Here is a 16,408-nt window from a genome sequence, read left to right on the forward strand (position 1 = left end):
ATATATCCCACACAATGCTTTTAGCTGTTCCCATTATCCACTCTGTGATCTTAGTGCAGATGACTATATGAAGAGCAACTGAAGCTTTGATTGCAATTGCTGTAGACAACCACCTTGGGTTTTGTGGACACTATAGTGGTATACAGAGCACAACGTACCCTCCTAATGTCAGTGGGAATGAAAAGGGATTTCAGTTATAATAATCTGGTCTCAAGATGGAGACAAAAAGCCTTTCTTCTTCTGGAGTGGATCCTTCTGTCTCTGCTGTCCTATGTCTTGGCATGCTTCAGCCCCTGTCTATCTATGCTTACCTCTGGTTCCCCTCTCAGTTCATGCCCAGCTTTCTGGGGGTGCTTTTGGCTATTCATTCACAATGCATTATCACCTTTAAAGAAAATCTATTGCTCCTAGAGCAATTATCAGGGCTTCAGAAAGAATATGAAAGCAAGAAACATTTTCTGTGCATTCACAGTAAATGGTAACTCTTTGATAAGACAGGATGTATTCTTGCTATTGTAAGTTACATTTCTGAAAACCTTGGGGAAATTCTGAATAGGATGACATATAAAAATAATAGAGAAATAACACTTAAACTTACTTTATATTTTTTGTATCTTTAAATAGTTTTAAATGTATGTCTATATTTGATTTAGTGGAAATAAAATTAAGTATAATCAATGTATAATCCATCCTATATAGATTTTGCAGGAAGGGGTATTTTAGCTTCTTATATGTAATTATCAGGAGTTCTATCTTATGGCTTATCATAAGAAAGTCCATTGGCACAGAGTAAAGTGAGGGAGCCTTTGGGCTTCCTAATCCACTTGGGTTGTGTGTTAAATGACACATTTCAGACTAAATCATAACATGTGTAGGACCTCTTGTCATTGTTTGTCAGGCAAAATGAATGCCCATGACACATACATATTTTTTAGCACTCTTTGGGAGGAAAAAAAATGTACTTTTCTGATGAATGTAGTTCATGGATCACTTGGTGAATCCCAAAAGTAACAAATATTATGGTAAATACAATTGCAAAACCCTTTTTTTTTTTCCTGCTTAAGTAATCTCCTTTAAAATGTGGATTACATTCTTGTGGGCACTTGAAGTCATCCTCTCACCTCTTTCTGCAGTGCCCACTTAGTCTTTGTTTGCATGTTATTGTTATAAATTTAGCTGAAAGGGCAGCATAGAATTTTCAAGCACGCAGGGGTACATAGATTTCTATCCAGGGTGACACATTGATCGAGCCAGCCAGTAAATTAACAGCAGTGGAGCACCATTAAATTTTACACTTAATTGCCATCTCCTCTTAATTTCTATGGATATGATCAATAGTTTTCAGAGAAAAGTTGAAGGAGATCTTTTGAGAGCATCTACTTCCTGGAGCATAATGTAAAAACCACTGTTTCGTTTCGAGCTCGATATCAACAACTTGCAGTTACTTAGAAGGCTTCTGTTAAAAGAGTTCACTGTACACAGTTTTGATTAGCACGTTTGGGCGACATACAAATGGGAGTTTTATTTTTAAATTAGTTTGACTTTCTGGACCTGTCTCTAGCTTTCCCTGACTGTTGAATTCTGTTGCTCCTCTACTCCGTCTTTGTCACCTATGAACCAATTTCATGTTCCATGCTGAATTTTGATTTGAGTCAGTGCCTTGTATCCAAGGTTTTAATGAAAATTATAGCTCGATATCAAATAAAATTGAACATATGTATAATTCCTGAAAATTGTATATCAATTAATAGCAATAAGCCCTGCTGATTGATATTGGGTGTTATACTTGATGAAGTCATATGCTCATAAAGGAAACAGACAAAAATCCCAGGCTTGTAATCAGTTTGCAAGCTAATGGAAGTAAAATAGAACTATGAGTACAAGAAGCATATAAATATCAAATTAAGATAATTTCACATAGCGAAATTACCACAAGGTGAATAAAAATAGATGAAGGGATGGAGATTTGGATGGAGACCTATATCCTTTAAACCACATGGGCACAGAGGGCACGTTTCAGGTGAGAAATGCCTATAGCTCTAACTCTATGGGAATTTGATGCTGGTAGCCTCTCCAGGCCCTTTCAGGTATAAGTATGGAGGGGGCTTCACACACACATACGTTCAATTAAATATAAAATAAATATTTGAAGTGAAAATTGGTAAGAATGGCTGGCTAGTAAAGTACTGTGGATAGCAACATAGGACAATGAGCATCCTTCCTCCCCATCCTGTGCCATCGCATTTCTTATGATAGCAGAGCCACGTGCTTTCATATCCCTGTCTTCCTAAACCTGTAGAACTTTAGAACCCTGATTGTGTTTGGGTAGCATAAAGCTACCAGGAGGACCGACCCCAGAGGTCAGTCATGATGCCGTCTACTCCAAGCCCACTTGGTTTTTCATTGGCTTAGATGTATTCTTTGTGAGCCAGGATTAGGAAAAGAACAAAGAGATAGGTAACCTTCATAGAGATTATTTCATCTTGATCTACACAGAACTAACTGGGGAGATAATTCTCTGCAAAGTGTGAAGAATATCATCATGGCATTTTGTGCCTGAAACCACACTCAACGTGCTGATGATCACAGGTTAGGAAGACAGATTCTCAGAACTGTGGACCTTCCACATCTGCACGCCTGGCTTCTCTAATCTCAGCCATCACTAACTTGATATAGTATTGCTTACACACCAATATGCTGCTGTGTCTTTGTCACTCTGAGAATGAACCTAGGGCTTCATACATGCTATACATGCTCTGTCACTGAGTTACATCACGGGCTCTCAGCAACTGGGAGTTGAAGGTTCTGTGTAAACTCTCAGAACATTATTCAGTTCTTCACAGGGGAAAGTGAAGGAAAAAATATCGCAATTAGCGGTGGCATAAGTAACCCAGAAACTTCTATCTCAAGTTGAAGTCTAGATCCAGATAATTTCTAGAGCAGACTGATGGGTTTTTTCTTGGACCACCACTCTCCTGGGTAAGGTGGCCGCACTTCCTCTGTCTACAAGGTTTGTATTCCAACCACTAGAAAATAGAGGGTAACTGGGCGGTGGTGGCGCACGCCTTTAATCCCAGCACTCGGGAGGCAGAGGCAGGCGGATCTCTGTGAGTTCGAGGCCAGCCTGGTCTACAAGAGCTAGTTCCAGGACAGGAACCAAAAAGCTACGGAGAAACCCTGTCTCGAAACCCCCCACCCCCCAAAAAAAAGAAAATAGAGGGTATGACTTTTCCCTTAAAGACAGTCATTTCCACTGACTTTTCCTTTGCCCTATTTTCATCTCATGAGTCTGCTTACCTAGAAAATAGTGCCTGTTTCTAGGGAACTGTGTATCTGGCTATGATCTGGGCAGTTACCACAAGAGAGAAGATTGTACACTGGGAAAGAAGAAGAGAAGGCAAGATTACCAGCAAGTATGTTAAAGACTAGGAGCTGTCAGTCTGTCGGGACCCATTCTGTGGTATAGCTTAGTAGTATTAACATTTATTGAATATGTAAAACTTTGTACTTGAACAAGCTGCCAAATAGTCTAGGCATTTCTCGATGTATTGTATAGTTTTATATTTCCTGGAATTCTAGAAGTTGTACAAAGTGTGGGTGAAATTTTTAAGATTTAACAGAGCATGTTCACTAAATGAGATCATATACACAGGTTCTCCTTTGACACTGTAGTTGGTGACAGTCCAAATCAATGGTTTATTACTCTTGCTTGAATTCACATAAAGTATGCATTGAAAAGGAGAAAAAAATCTCACCAAAACCAACTCCTTTGATTTAAGACATTCAATTCTGACTGTTTTCATAGCCTATAATCATGGATATAATATATTATTCTTTATAATTATATTTAGAGATACATAGATATTCTTAAAATATTAATATCACCATGCCCACTTTAGAAATACTGAGACAAAACTACCCTCTTGAAACCTTAGGTTTTAGTTAAATATTCCTTAATATATTGGGTTCCACTTGGAGCCATCTCCCAAGGATTACGATTAGATAAATAGATTTTTTTATGGTTATCAGGTTAACTAAATTAATATTTTTGCTAAGATTGGGTAATGCAGAAACAAACAAAATGTCAGACCTAGTTAGAACCAACGTCACCGAAGCAGAAATAATGTCTGGTCAATCAGAATGTTTATCAGTGATTATTCTCCATAGTTAGAAGCCGTGTACTGTGTAGAATTGTATTGTCTCCCTCCTTCTCTCCTTGTATATGTCTGTGTCTATGTCTCTGTCTATTTGTGGTTGTGATGAAGTGTGTGTGTATCTGTTTGTCTCTGTCTTCCGTGGTGGTCGTGGTGATGTGTGTACAGCGTTTATGTGTGTGATGTGGGGATATGTATATGTGTATAGTGTGTGGGGGGATATGCAATATGTGTATATGATGTTTCATATACGAGATGCGTGTGTGAGGATGGTGGTGGTGGTGTGTGTATGTAAATGTGTGGTTTATGTGTTGCATGGGATGTGTTGGTGGTGTAGTGTGGTTTCTGTGTGTATGTGTGGTGCATGTGCATATGTTTTGTGCATGTGTTTTAGTAAAGACTTAAGGGATAACTCCTATGCTTCTTAATTTTTGAAACAGGGTCCTATACAGTGTCTTCTGGGCAAAGTCTGAAACTCACTGAATAGTTCATACTGGCCTCCTATTCACAGTAGGCCTAGCCTCCCACATGCCAAGGTTACAATAGTGACCTACTACTCCCTGCTAAAAATGTGAAACACTTCACAGATGTTGATGTCATCCTTATATAGAGGTCTTGCTAATCTATGTATCATTCTAATTTTAATAACTGTACTACCAAAGCTAGCTCTTTCTTTTGAATAGGAAAAATAACACAGACTCCTTGCTGTGGCCATGTGCAAGATGCAATTCTGCAGTAACACTTGGATTTTTCTCCAATGCTGCAAGTCACTTCCTGTTTCTGAGGTCTTGATACGTTATTATATTTAAAACATGCTGAAATGAGGTGCTGTGTTATGGATCAGTCCCCAAGAATAAGCAACCTTCCCAAATTCATGTGCTGCAAGTTAATTCTCAGTACAAGGTGTCTGATAGGTAGGACCCGGTGAGTCATGTTTAGGTTGTGTTGTGTCTCCTTCAACATGTTAATGCTGATAAAACTGTTTGACTCTGTTGCTTTTCTTATTTTCCTGGGCTAAGACCATGATATCCTTCCCCCTTAAAGGACACATAGAGAAGACTCTTGTGGACCTAAGTTGGACTCTACAACTATAAGAAAGTAAACCTCAGGTCCGTACAGCTGTCTCGTTAGCACTGTTTAACACAGCAACACAAACACACCCATAGGCAAATACAGAAGGTTTCAAGATTTCTTTTTCCTTCAGATTTATAATCAGTTTGAGCTTTTAATTCAAGCTGAAAGGAACACAGCCTAAATGTGTTGCTTATGCCACAATGGTACAAAATGAAAGGATGATTCTTGGCCCCTAGACTAAGAGGTAAATGACACATGAATTCTGTATCAGTTAAAAGATATGTAAAGAACACGTTTTACTTCCAGTCCCACACTGTGACTCTGAGACTGTGTGGTATATGTTTGACTTGGGGATGTCATAAAGATTAATGGGCAGTATTTGTATTTGTGACAGAGAAGCCAAGTGCCTTCCTGGCCACGTGGTAGGAGGCTGAGCATCTTAGTGGCTGGGTTCTGTTGGGACAAGAAAGAACAAAAGAAACACATATCAGTCACAGGACTGCTTGTTATCCATTCCTATCAAGGCTTGTCCACAAGGGCACTGAAACAATTGAGTAAAATGAAGTTTGGATTTCAATTACAGTATTTGTGCTCCTTCGGACCCCTATTAACATCCATAGCTGGTGTGGCAATGCTGTTGAGATTTATAAGGAACCTCCCTTGTTCTCTGCATCCAACCCGGGGCCCACATGATCAGCACTATTCTATTATCGTCAAATCTGGTTTCTAAGAGAGACGTGTTTGTTGCCTGTGAGACTTAAAAAAAATCTGCCAACTCAACAATAGCTACATCATTTGTAGTAAAAAATGAATTCTGCAAGGTGTCAAATGGCTCTTTGACAATGTGGTTAGTTCCTTGCAAAGTCACAGGAGAGGAAAAATATGGAAAAAGCATAATTTATGCCTCATTTATTGCTCACAGTCAAGAATGGCTCTTTTATTCTCTTTTTTTGAAAAGTGAGAGAGAGCCAGTAAGACAGAAAAGGTTACAGTGACTGTCCCCAGGAGCAGGGGCAGGGGCAGCTCTACTCTGCTGCTGGCCAGGCCACTGGCTTTGGTATAAGATAATTTGTGTTCAAATTCTGGTTTGGTTATCTTCTAACTTTAGTTGTTTGAACTGATGACTTAAACTGTTTATGGCAGTTTATCCTTTTAATGCAGGAAACAGTGGCTCTTACCACATGTAGAGACACTGTAAAGACTGAAACTCAAAAGCATACTTGGAGTCCTGGCTGCCAGAATTGGTATCTTGGTAGCGGCGCTAGGTGCAAGACGCAAAACAGGGTGAAATTCTTTAGAACTAAATATCCGCGCACGAGAAGAGCTGGGGGAATTAGAATGAAATGGTGGTGTTAACACCGACACCCCACTGGTTGAGTTGTACTGGAATCAAGGGAACAGTCACTCTGGTTGGAACATGGATACATAATCCACAAATATTGGCCCCTTACTTGTTTCTCATCCGTGTGCATTTATCTGAATAAAATGTGTGTTAAGCAGTTAACAGCCTACCTGGAAATCACGTAGGATTTTCCAGTCAATTAGTGATAATAACTTTTGGTAAAGTACCGTTTTGACTAATAAATTGCTTTGAACCGATGAAGAGGGATGAATAGGACATCAGTTTGCTTTAAATAGTACTATAGGAGCCACTCCAGATAGCCTGATTAGATAGATGTAGGATGTACGAATGTCATGGTTGGATGTCTGATAAGAGGGCTAAGGCAGGCTGAATAAGGAAATGGTTAGTAGTCCACACCCAAGAAGCCTTGAATTGATTGTGAATACATCCGAGTCAATGGTCCCCACTGCTTTCAAGATCAGACTGATTGATTGGTAAGAGCCCACAGACGTGAAAGCAAGCCACTGTCCATTAGCTCAGCCACTCAGGAACTCTCTAGTGCCCCAGCAGCTGCTGCTCTGAATTTTCTGCCAGAAAAATGCCACCAGAGAATAACGGTTGCTATTTCTCTTCCATCTTCCTCTGATTCTGGATGCTGTATCCAAGCCAGAAAGACATAGCATAAGATGCTAGGAAGTATGGTTATAAGGTTCTCCTGGGTGAAGAAGAGGAAGTGTAGAAAGGTAAGATGGTGATGAACCACAAGGTTGATGTGAGTTGATGCTAGATAATTCAATCTCTCTGTTTGTATGCTCAGCATTTCTTTATGAGAAGGCTTTTTGTGGGGTGACACTGTTTTCCAAGTACACCTGCCCACAAGATAGCAGCAATGATATTGTTTTGTTTGCCTCCTTCTCCAGTGACATTGGACAATGGGAGAATGGTTCCCTCAGATAAGAGCCCATATCAATCTATCTGCCATGGTTTCCTGAAATAAATCAAGCAGCCCCATGCAAAGAAAGTGTCATTCCTTGTCTTGATCCCTCAGCCTTCCAGTTTGACAGCTGCTCAGAACAGGGTTCAAGGTGGCCTTCCCTACTTTACTCAGTTCCAGTATCTAGTGACTCTACCCAATAGTTTTGCTATAGTTGGTGTTTGCTTTCTTGAGCAGAATATATAGTGACTTAAATGTGTATTTATTTATACTTTATCTCTCCCCTTCCCCAAAATATCATTCCTACAGATAGCATAATTTTTCTTAGTTTTTTTTGTATTGTATTTTCAGGGCCTAAAAAATACCTGAAATATGGACCATAGTACAATAGATAAAAATCTAAATAAAAGAAGGCTTCCAGGAGGTCACCATGAGAAAGGTGGATAAGATCAGATTTTGGTATTAAATAGTATGTATGTAAGACAATGTAACACCTTTAAGTAAATAAAATTTCCAGATACTGCAAGTCTTCACTACAATTTAAGTGTCAGATCATTACATGGGCACTTTACATAGCTTGTTTTCTAGTACTACAGTATCACTAGCGTGTTTAGGAATCCTGTATAAGAAAGGAACGAGAAGATCACGAGATCGAGTAACTAAGTTGAAGTCTCTAAATCACAGAAGCCTCTTCTTTAACCATTTCTCCTGGATGCCTCACAGTGGCGATACATGACGGTCTTGTCACACTTAACAACATGAGAGGCTGAATCTTTACACAAGAGTAGATTTCCACACTCATTCCCTACTCCCAGAAATCACACCAACTGCCCAAACCACTCCTAGGAAGACAGCAGAGCCATTCAGCTCACTCTACAACTGGAAGCTTCGGGAGTAGTCTGAGGGAAGAGGACAAGCAAGCGCAGAAAGGCATGAACTTGCAGAGAATACACACACCCAGCAGCATAATATGGCTAAATGTAGACTCTGAGAACAGTGACTACCCGTCCCGTGATATTCCTGTGAAAAATATCACTGGTTCTTTATGTTTGTTTCACGAGTTTGAAAATGACTGAATCCCATTTCTGTTCTCCGTGAAAAGTAAACTTAGGTAGTGGTCAGACATGCCAACAAACCCACAAGAGACTATAACAAAGTGAGCTAAATAAATCATCATTTCAACATAGTCTCTAATGCAGGTTTTTTTGTGTGTAACATAAGAGAGAAACAACGAAAGTGGAAAAGATAACGGCTTATCGTGTTATTGGCTTTGTCTTTTAGAATGGCTGTTTTCCTACTGACTTTTAGGAGTGTGGTGAATTCCTCTCAGCTGAGATGTGATCTGCTGAACTGATTGCCTTAGGTCCCACATCCTTGTCAGAATCACTCTGGTTCTCTGCGCTCACCCTAGGCATTGGGAGTGAAAGTCTCCTGCTAGGGTCAGATGTGAAAAGCTTCTGTTCTCATCCTTCAAAACCCTGTTTTCGATGCTGGGGTCTCATTTTCAGGGGCCTGACCTTAAGCTGCTCAGACAGAGAGAGCACCAGCCTTCAGAAACCAGCAGCCGTTCAACGCATGCAGAAACATGCCTGGAACTTTGCCCACTTGTCTCAGAAATTGAGACTTGGGAACCTGCGACTCAATTATGAAGAATTCATGTTTGAATGCCTTAATTGTTGTGTCTCAGCCTGATGTGATAACATATACCAAAACTTAGGAAGCTGGGGTAGGAAGATTGTGAGTCTTGACTCAAACAAAAACAAAACAGCAACAAACCCACATCACTTCCTACATTTCTGAAAATAGAGGATTAAAATAGCAATTTCACGGACTAGTATCTGTTTTAATTATGGATTAAGATGACTTCATGGTCAAATATCTATTGCTAAAAACCATTTAACAAGATCTGGAGTCTCACCTATATAAGCCTGAGTGAATTATTTTCTAATACCCATTTTTTTTAAAAAAATTCATAGGGTTTGTTACCAAGATCAAACTTTTTGACAAGTAGATAGATACAAATGTCATACCAATATTGGCTATAATTATTAATGTTCCTAGCATTAATATTAAAGCGGAGTGTACAAGTTTATAACAATAATTGTTTTCTTTTTATCTTTATAATTATGCAAAATAATGATTATTATGCAAAACTAAATAGCTTCTGGAATGGACATACACATGTTACAGGGATCCCATGACAAACAATAGTATCCGCATCTTGGCTCACTTACATCCTTTCTACCTTACAGTCACAGGTGTCTACTCCATACTTCTGTTATCATTAGTCAGTTTATGTCTTTTTAAATTATTAATCATACAATACAATTCTGCAGTGTATTTTTAAAACAGCTTGTAATGATGTTCTATATTGTTCTATGTAATATTTATTCTTTTTCTCACCACTACACTACACAATGTGTAGAGTTTTCCACATGCTAAATACACCACAATAGCTCACGTTTTGAATTTTGTCCAACCTTTCTTGAGCAAGTTTGGAACATTATGTGTCATTTTGTAGACATCTATATGCACATCTTATGGCAAATATAAGTGTGTATTTTGATTGTCTATAAAACTAGGAGTGAAATTGCTGGATTGAAGAGTAGGTATATATTTAGTTTTAGAAGATTCGGCTAAAGAGACTGGTACATTGCTAATAGTTGGTATGTGTTTGTGGCATTTCTGTGTGTGTGTGTGTGTGTGTGTGTATGCATGTGGGGTGGAGTATGTGCACTCGATGCACAAGTGTACAGAGGCTAGAGGGAAACATTGGCTGTTTTCCTCTTAATGTTCCACTTTATTTTTGAGATAGAGTCACTGAACCTGAACCTTACTGCTTTGGCTGGGCTGGCTGGCCAGCAAGCTCCCTAGACTTTCCTATCTCCACACACCAATAATGGGGTTATAGACAGTATGGCCTGGCCAAGATTTTACAAGTGTGTTTACAATTTACACTCATTTCTCCTGCTTGCACAGCAAATGCCCTTACCTACTGAGCCATCTCCCTAGCCCTAGTGTTTAGTATTATCAGGTTTAGGCATTGTTTAAAAGATCACATTGCTGGATGGATAGTGTTACCATTTTATTTTGAGTTTAAATTTAGGAGCAGGAAACATAAATCACATAGAAATAGTTCTACTAAGGGATTATTTCCCTATTTATGGAATACTTGAGTCTTGAGTCCCAGAAAAGGGACAGAGTTTTAAAATCATCCAATGAGATTTGGGAACAAAGAGGGCTGCCAGAGCCCAGCATTGAAGTCTGTCTTTGGAAGTCTGAGCAGATCCATCGCTGTGACTCTTGTGCTCTCCTGGGTGGTGGCAGCTGCATTTTCTGTCTCATTAGGTATTCTCAACTTTGCCACTCTCTTTGTTTAACAAATCAGAACATGGTGTGGCAAGTTGACAGAAGAGTTGAGGAGAATTCTCAGTGACGCTTATAATGGGCTCAGAACACCTGTGCACATCTAGTTGGTTTCTTCATACTTCTAGCAAGTCAGTGGCCCCTCCTAAAGGAGAAATCAGGAAGAGTTTTTCTTTTAGCAATGTCTGAGATAACATCGAGCAACTTCTATAACATAAAAGGAAAGTTTTTCAAATGAAAATTATTCTCTGTAAGGCTTTGGGTCTGTGAAACAGAAAACTCTCTCAATGGTTATTTGTTCACTCACACACACACACACACACACACCTGCATCATACACATACACCTGCATCACACACACATACCTGTATCACACACACACACACACACACCTGCATCATGCACACACACATGCACACACCTGCATTACACACACACACACATACCTGCATCACACACACACACACACACACACACACACACACACACACACACACCTCTGTCAGCAGGAGGCTGCTGCTTGTTCATACCTGGAACCTCAGACCCACATAATCACACAGAAATCAGTATTAATTGCAATACTGTTTGGCCAATAGCTTAAGCATATTTCTGGCTAACTATTATATCTTAAATCAACCCATTTTCATTATTTTGTGTTTTACCACAAGACTCAGAGTGAAGAAGTCTGTCTCCTGTGGGTGGCTACATGGCTTCTCTTTGACTCTGCCTATTGTTTCTATATCTCTCTCAGCCTAGCTTTACACTGTTAAACCATAGGCCATAAGCAGCTTCTTTATTAACCAATGGCAATAAAACATATTCACAGTATACAAAGGGAAATCCCACATCACCTCCCCTTTTCTGTCTAAATAAAAGGGTAAATTTTAACTTTAATATAGTAAAATTACATATAACAAAATAGGTATCAAACAAGAATTACAGTTACAAGATTTATATCTACTTTATCTTTTATCATAACTAAGGAAAACTATAATTATAACTATATATTCATCAACTCCATCAAAGACTCTAGAAGGATATATTACCTAGGTAAACAGGAAGTGCATTGTAAAAAACTTCCAAATTTCTAGAATTGACAGAGACATCTCGCTGCCTGAACAGTTACCCAAAGTTCTTCTATATCATTGGGGCATCCAATCTTCAGCCTATAGGCCCATAATATCCAAAAGACTTTTCCACGAAGCAGGAAATTCAAAGACAGTTCCACCAATATTGGCAGTTTTTCAATTCTACTGACTCTTGACAGCAACTGTTTTATTTTTTCCAAAACAAAGAAGAAAGGCATTCTCAGCTCCAAACTCAACAAGTGGAAAACTATGTGCCAGAGAAAAAGGTGGCATCCAGTCCTCAAGATGCCACAGTGTTTCATAGCTGCTATATATGGGATAAATTGAAAAAGCATCTTAAAAGACACTGGACAGGGGTCAGTTTATGAAGAAAATTGTATAGCCTTTTAAACAGGTATGTATGAGGGTTGAGGGGGCTGAAGAAAACTCCACATGTCAATCTCAGACCACCTAATAGATATATGTATATATATATACATATATATGTATATATGCACATATGTGTGCACACATGCCATTTATATACATCAAACATGCATACATATATCATACACACCACACAAACAAAATAATATGCTATATAAATATTAAAGTATTTATGTTCTCTGCAATGAGGCAGATATTCTGGCTTTGTAAGCCGTAGAACTCACATGGTCTTTGTTAAAACATGTAGGCTCTCCCCTACAGCAGGAAGTAACTCATAAGCCCCATATACCAAAATCTGCATAATGCTTCATGAGGTCCAAAATATATTAGCAATGTTCTCAGTGATTCCTTCAGCAAATATTAGGGCCTATTGTGCAGCTAAGCAGCTGCTAATTGGGTGTGGAGAGTGCAGTAAGGAGAATTGGAGACTGGCTTCAGAGACTAATGTGTTGACTCTTTTCTGAATAGTCAAAGCCCATGAAAGTTGCTGGCAGAAGCATTCCAAGAAGCCTGGGCTTAAATATATTAAGTTGGAGATGCTTATTAAGCAACCAGAAAGGCAGTTAAACAGAGTGGTTCTGTCCCAGGGATCCACCATTAATCTTACAGGCAGAAGTGGATGCTCATATTGCAGAGGCTTTGAAGAAGCAAGTTTTAATCTACATACGCTTGGCCCACATCCTCCCTTCCTCCTTTTCCTCCCCTTGTTTCTGAAGAGATTGATTTCACTTTGCATGAGATGCTACAGTATTTTCAATTTAAATAGAAATCTCAAATAAATTGGATTTAAAAATCTTCTCAGGGAAAAAGGAAACAATTTGCTTGCTGAGGTTTAATTTCAAGGCAACTATCATAACCAGGGCTGTTTTAAACCTGGCCTCGATTGCTTTCCATGTGACATGTGCTCTTGCATACAAAGGGGGATTACTGGAATTTCAAGAAAGTGGAGATGGCCATATCTACACAGGCACAAAGCCACTATCAGAGGTCCAAGTTATGACTGTCCCCAGTATCCTATGCCTCAAATCCACCCAGCACAAGCAACTGTCTGTCCCTAATGCTTTCTGCAAGTAAGGCCACAAGTTGCATCATCTCTCTTGGTGGCCAGCTGCAACACCTTATCACTCTTAAGCCAGCTGGGGGAAAAGAACTGCTGCCGTTAACTCCCCAGCAGACTTTGCCTAATGTGCAACTGATTCCAGTCAGCAGTTTTCAAAATAACCATTTGTTTGTATTAAATTACTCTACCCCACCCCCACTGCCTATCTAATACTGGTTTAAATGAATCTACTTGTTTTTCCTATATCCTCTTGGCTCTCGTAGAGAATTAGGAAAGGGAAGCAATTTGTCTTGTGCCTACTGATAAAGTCATGATTTAGATAAGAGTGATGTCTCAGATGGCACCCCACTAAACCCTTCTGTTTTCATTACTTTTATATCACTGCAGTAGAGTACCTGGCAGAGGTGACTTAAAGAAAGAATGATTCATTTGGTTCATGATTTAAGCAGATACAGCCGATTGTAGTGCGGAAGGGATGCCTAGGACTGGAGCTTGCATCGTTGTGGATTAAGAAGCAGAGAGAATAAGCCAGAAGCAGACAGCTGAGGCACTCAGCAGGCTAGCCTTTACTCCTTAATCACCTCTAGTGCCCTATATATACCAGCTAAGGCCCTGCAGGATTCCACAACCTCCCAAATTAGTACACAGTGTGAGGAGAACAAGCAATCAAATGCATGTGCTTGTTGGAGATGTCTTACATCCAAATCATAGCATCTCACTCTGGCCCCGTAGGTTTGTGGTCATCTCATAATACAATAGGCAAGGAGTTCAACTTTAAAAGATGTCTTTTTAGTGGCCCAGTTATCGTAAGTATTGGCATAGCTAAGTTCAGTGTGTTCTGATACTCAAGTCAGTTTCTTAACTATAAGTCCATGTAAACATCAAAACACAGCTTACATACTTTCAATAAAAAACTGACACAAAGAAACCCTTACCATTCCAAAGGGATGAATGAAAGGGTGGTAACGAACAATTATAGTAAAGCACCAAGTATTGTTGCTCTGTGTGTGTCAAGGGTCGAGCAGCTTGGAAAGCCCTAACCTAGAGCTCTGTCACCTGTAGAACACATGGAATTTTGAATGTGACAGCTCCCCACAGTGCCTTGTCTCCAACATCATGGGATCTCCATGATATCTTACCTTTCACAGCCTCACACAATAGCATCTCAGATGACTCCCCCAGCACTTTCATATTCTCAGGCTTCATAGGATTTTTCTAGACCCTTAGCACAAGTCTCCGTGACTATAATATTTACTTCTGCTTCCTGTAAACTCAGCACCACAGGGAGACAGTTCATTCTGCTGCTCCCTTGAGATGTGTTCTGGTCTTGTTTTATCTGCAATGGCAAGAACTCTGCTACAGAAGGGTATTATATGGTCTTAAAATTTACTCCGCCAAACAAAATAGTCCATTTTTTTTCAACTTTGGCTCATTTAAATTACCAGGACCTAGGCAGAACACAGGTAGATTATTTGCCAAGTTGTAATAAAAGTGGCCTCTATACCAATTACCAATAGAAAACTTACTCTCATCTGAAACTTTATGTGTCTACTCCTTTCTATAAACATTCCTTTCCAGATTACAGTTTTTCAAACTCTCACCTGAACGAGCCCTATTTATAGAACTCTATAACTCTTGTAGCTTCAAACTCTTTCACATTCTTCTCATGAACTGGTGATAAAAGTATGAATTACATGGTCAGATTTACAGCCCAAGGATGCCACTTATGGTACCAGTTATCTTTATCAGTCACATCACTGCTACAGATAACAGGCAGAAGTGACTCATGAGAAGTGTTGTGTCCGCCTACACTTTTAAGGGTATGTAGTCTATCATGGTAGCAAAGAATGACAGTAGTATTTGGTCCACAGTGGTGAGAATTTATAGTACATGTTACATCTCAGCAGATCAGGAAGCAAAGAGCTGAGACTATACTGGAGGCACCTAGAGTCTTTAAATTCTAGACCTATATACGCACGTCTGCCAGCTGTATCCCATGTTTAAAAGATATTACCACTTCTCAAAACAGTGCCACCAGCTAGGGAAAGAAGGCTTCATGCATGTTGGTCTGAGGGGAAGATATCAAATCAAAACCATAACACATTTGGCAATTGTGAAAACCAGTTAGTGTATTTTATGAGAGACTTTTTTGTTTGTTTGTTTGTTTTGTTTTGTTTTGCTTGCATGTACATTTTTTTAATTTTTTTACTGAGAAAAAGAGAAAAAAAGTTTCTGCCTCCTCACAGCCTCCCATTTCCCTCCCCCCTCCTCCCACTCCTCTCCCCCTCCCTCTCCAGTCCAAAGAGCAGTCAGGGTTCCCTGCCCTGTGGAAAGTCCAAGGTCCTCACCCCTCCGTCCATGTCTAGGAAGGTGAACATCCAAACTGGCTAGGCTCCCACAAAGCCAGAACATGAAGTAGGATCAAAACCCCGTGCCATTGTCCTTGGATTCTCATCAGCCCTCATTGTTCAGAGAGTCCGGTTTTATCCCATGCTTTTTCAGTCCCAGTCCAGCTGGCCTTGGTGAGCTCCCAATAGATCAGCCCCACTGTCTCAGTGGGTGGGTGCACCCCTCATGGTCCTGACTTCCTTGCTCATGTTCTCCCTCCTTCTGCTCCTCATTGGGACCTTGGGAGCTCAGTCTGGTGCTCCAGTGTGGGTCTCTGTCTCTACCTCCATCGATCACCAGATGAAGGTTCTATGGTGATATGGAAGATATTCTTCAGTATTGCTATAGGCTAGGGTCATTTCAAGTTCCCTATCCTCAGCTGCCCAAGGAACTAACTGGGGACATCGCCTTGGGCTCCTGAGAGCCACTCTAGGTTCAAGTCTCTTGCGAACCCTAAGGTGGCTCCCTTAACTAAGATATGTGCTTCCCTGCTCCCCTATCCAACCTTCCTTTATCCCAATCATCCTGTTTCCCCAAGGTCCCCCCATCCTCCCCTTCTCACTTTTCTCTCCCCAT

At 39.9% G+C, this 16,408-nt stretch overlaps 1 protein-coding gene and 1 non-coding gene across 2 annotated transcripts in view; one reads left to right on the top strand and one right to left on the bottom strand.

Annotated features, from left to right (window-relative positions):
* Tafa1 (TAFA chemokine like family member 1) overlaps positions 1-16,408 on the top strand; it is a 526,236-nt gene that overhangs the window by 445,573 nt on the left and 64,255 nt on the right. The gene's annotated exons all lie outside the window — the stretch shown is intronic.
* LOC126506118 (U6 spliceosomal RNA) lies at positions 4,720-4,823 on the bottom strand. Its single transcript, XR_007593114.1, has one exon. It is a non-coding gene; the product is annotated as a U6 spliceosomal RNA (small nuclear RNA).

The sequence above is a fragment of the Alexandromys fortis genome, unplaced genomic scaffold, assembly GCF_014885135.2.
Source record: "Alexandromys fortis isolate MF-2015 unplaced genomic scaffold, M_Fortis_MF-2015_v1.1 scaffold_48, whole genome shotgun sequence".
Classification (NCBI taxonomy): Eukaryota; Metazoa; Chordata; class Mammalia; order Rodentia; family Cricetidae; genus Alexandromys; species Alexandromys fortis.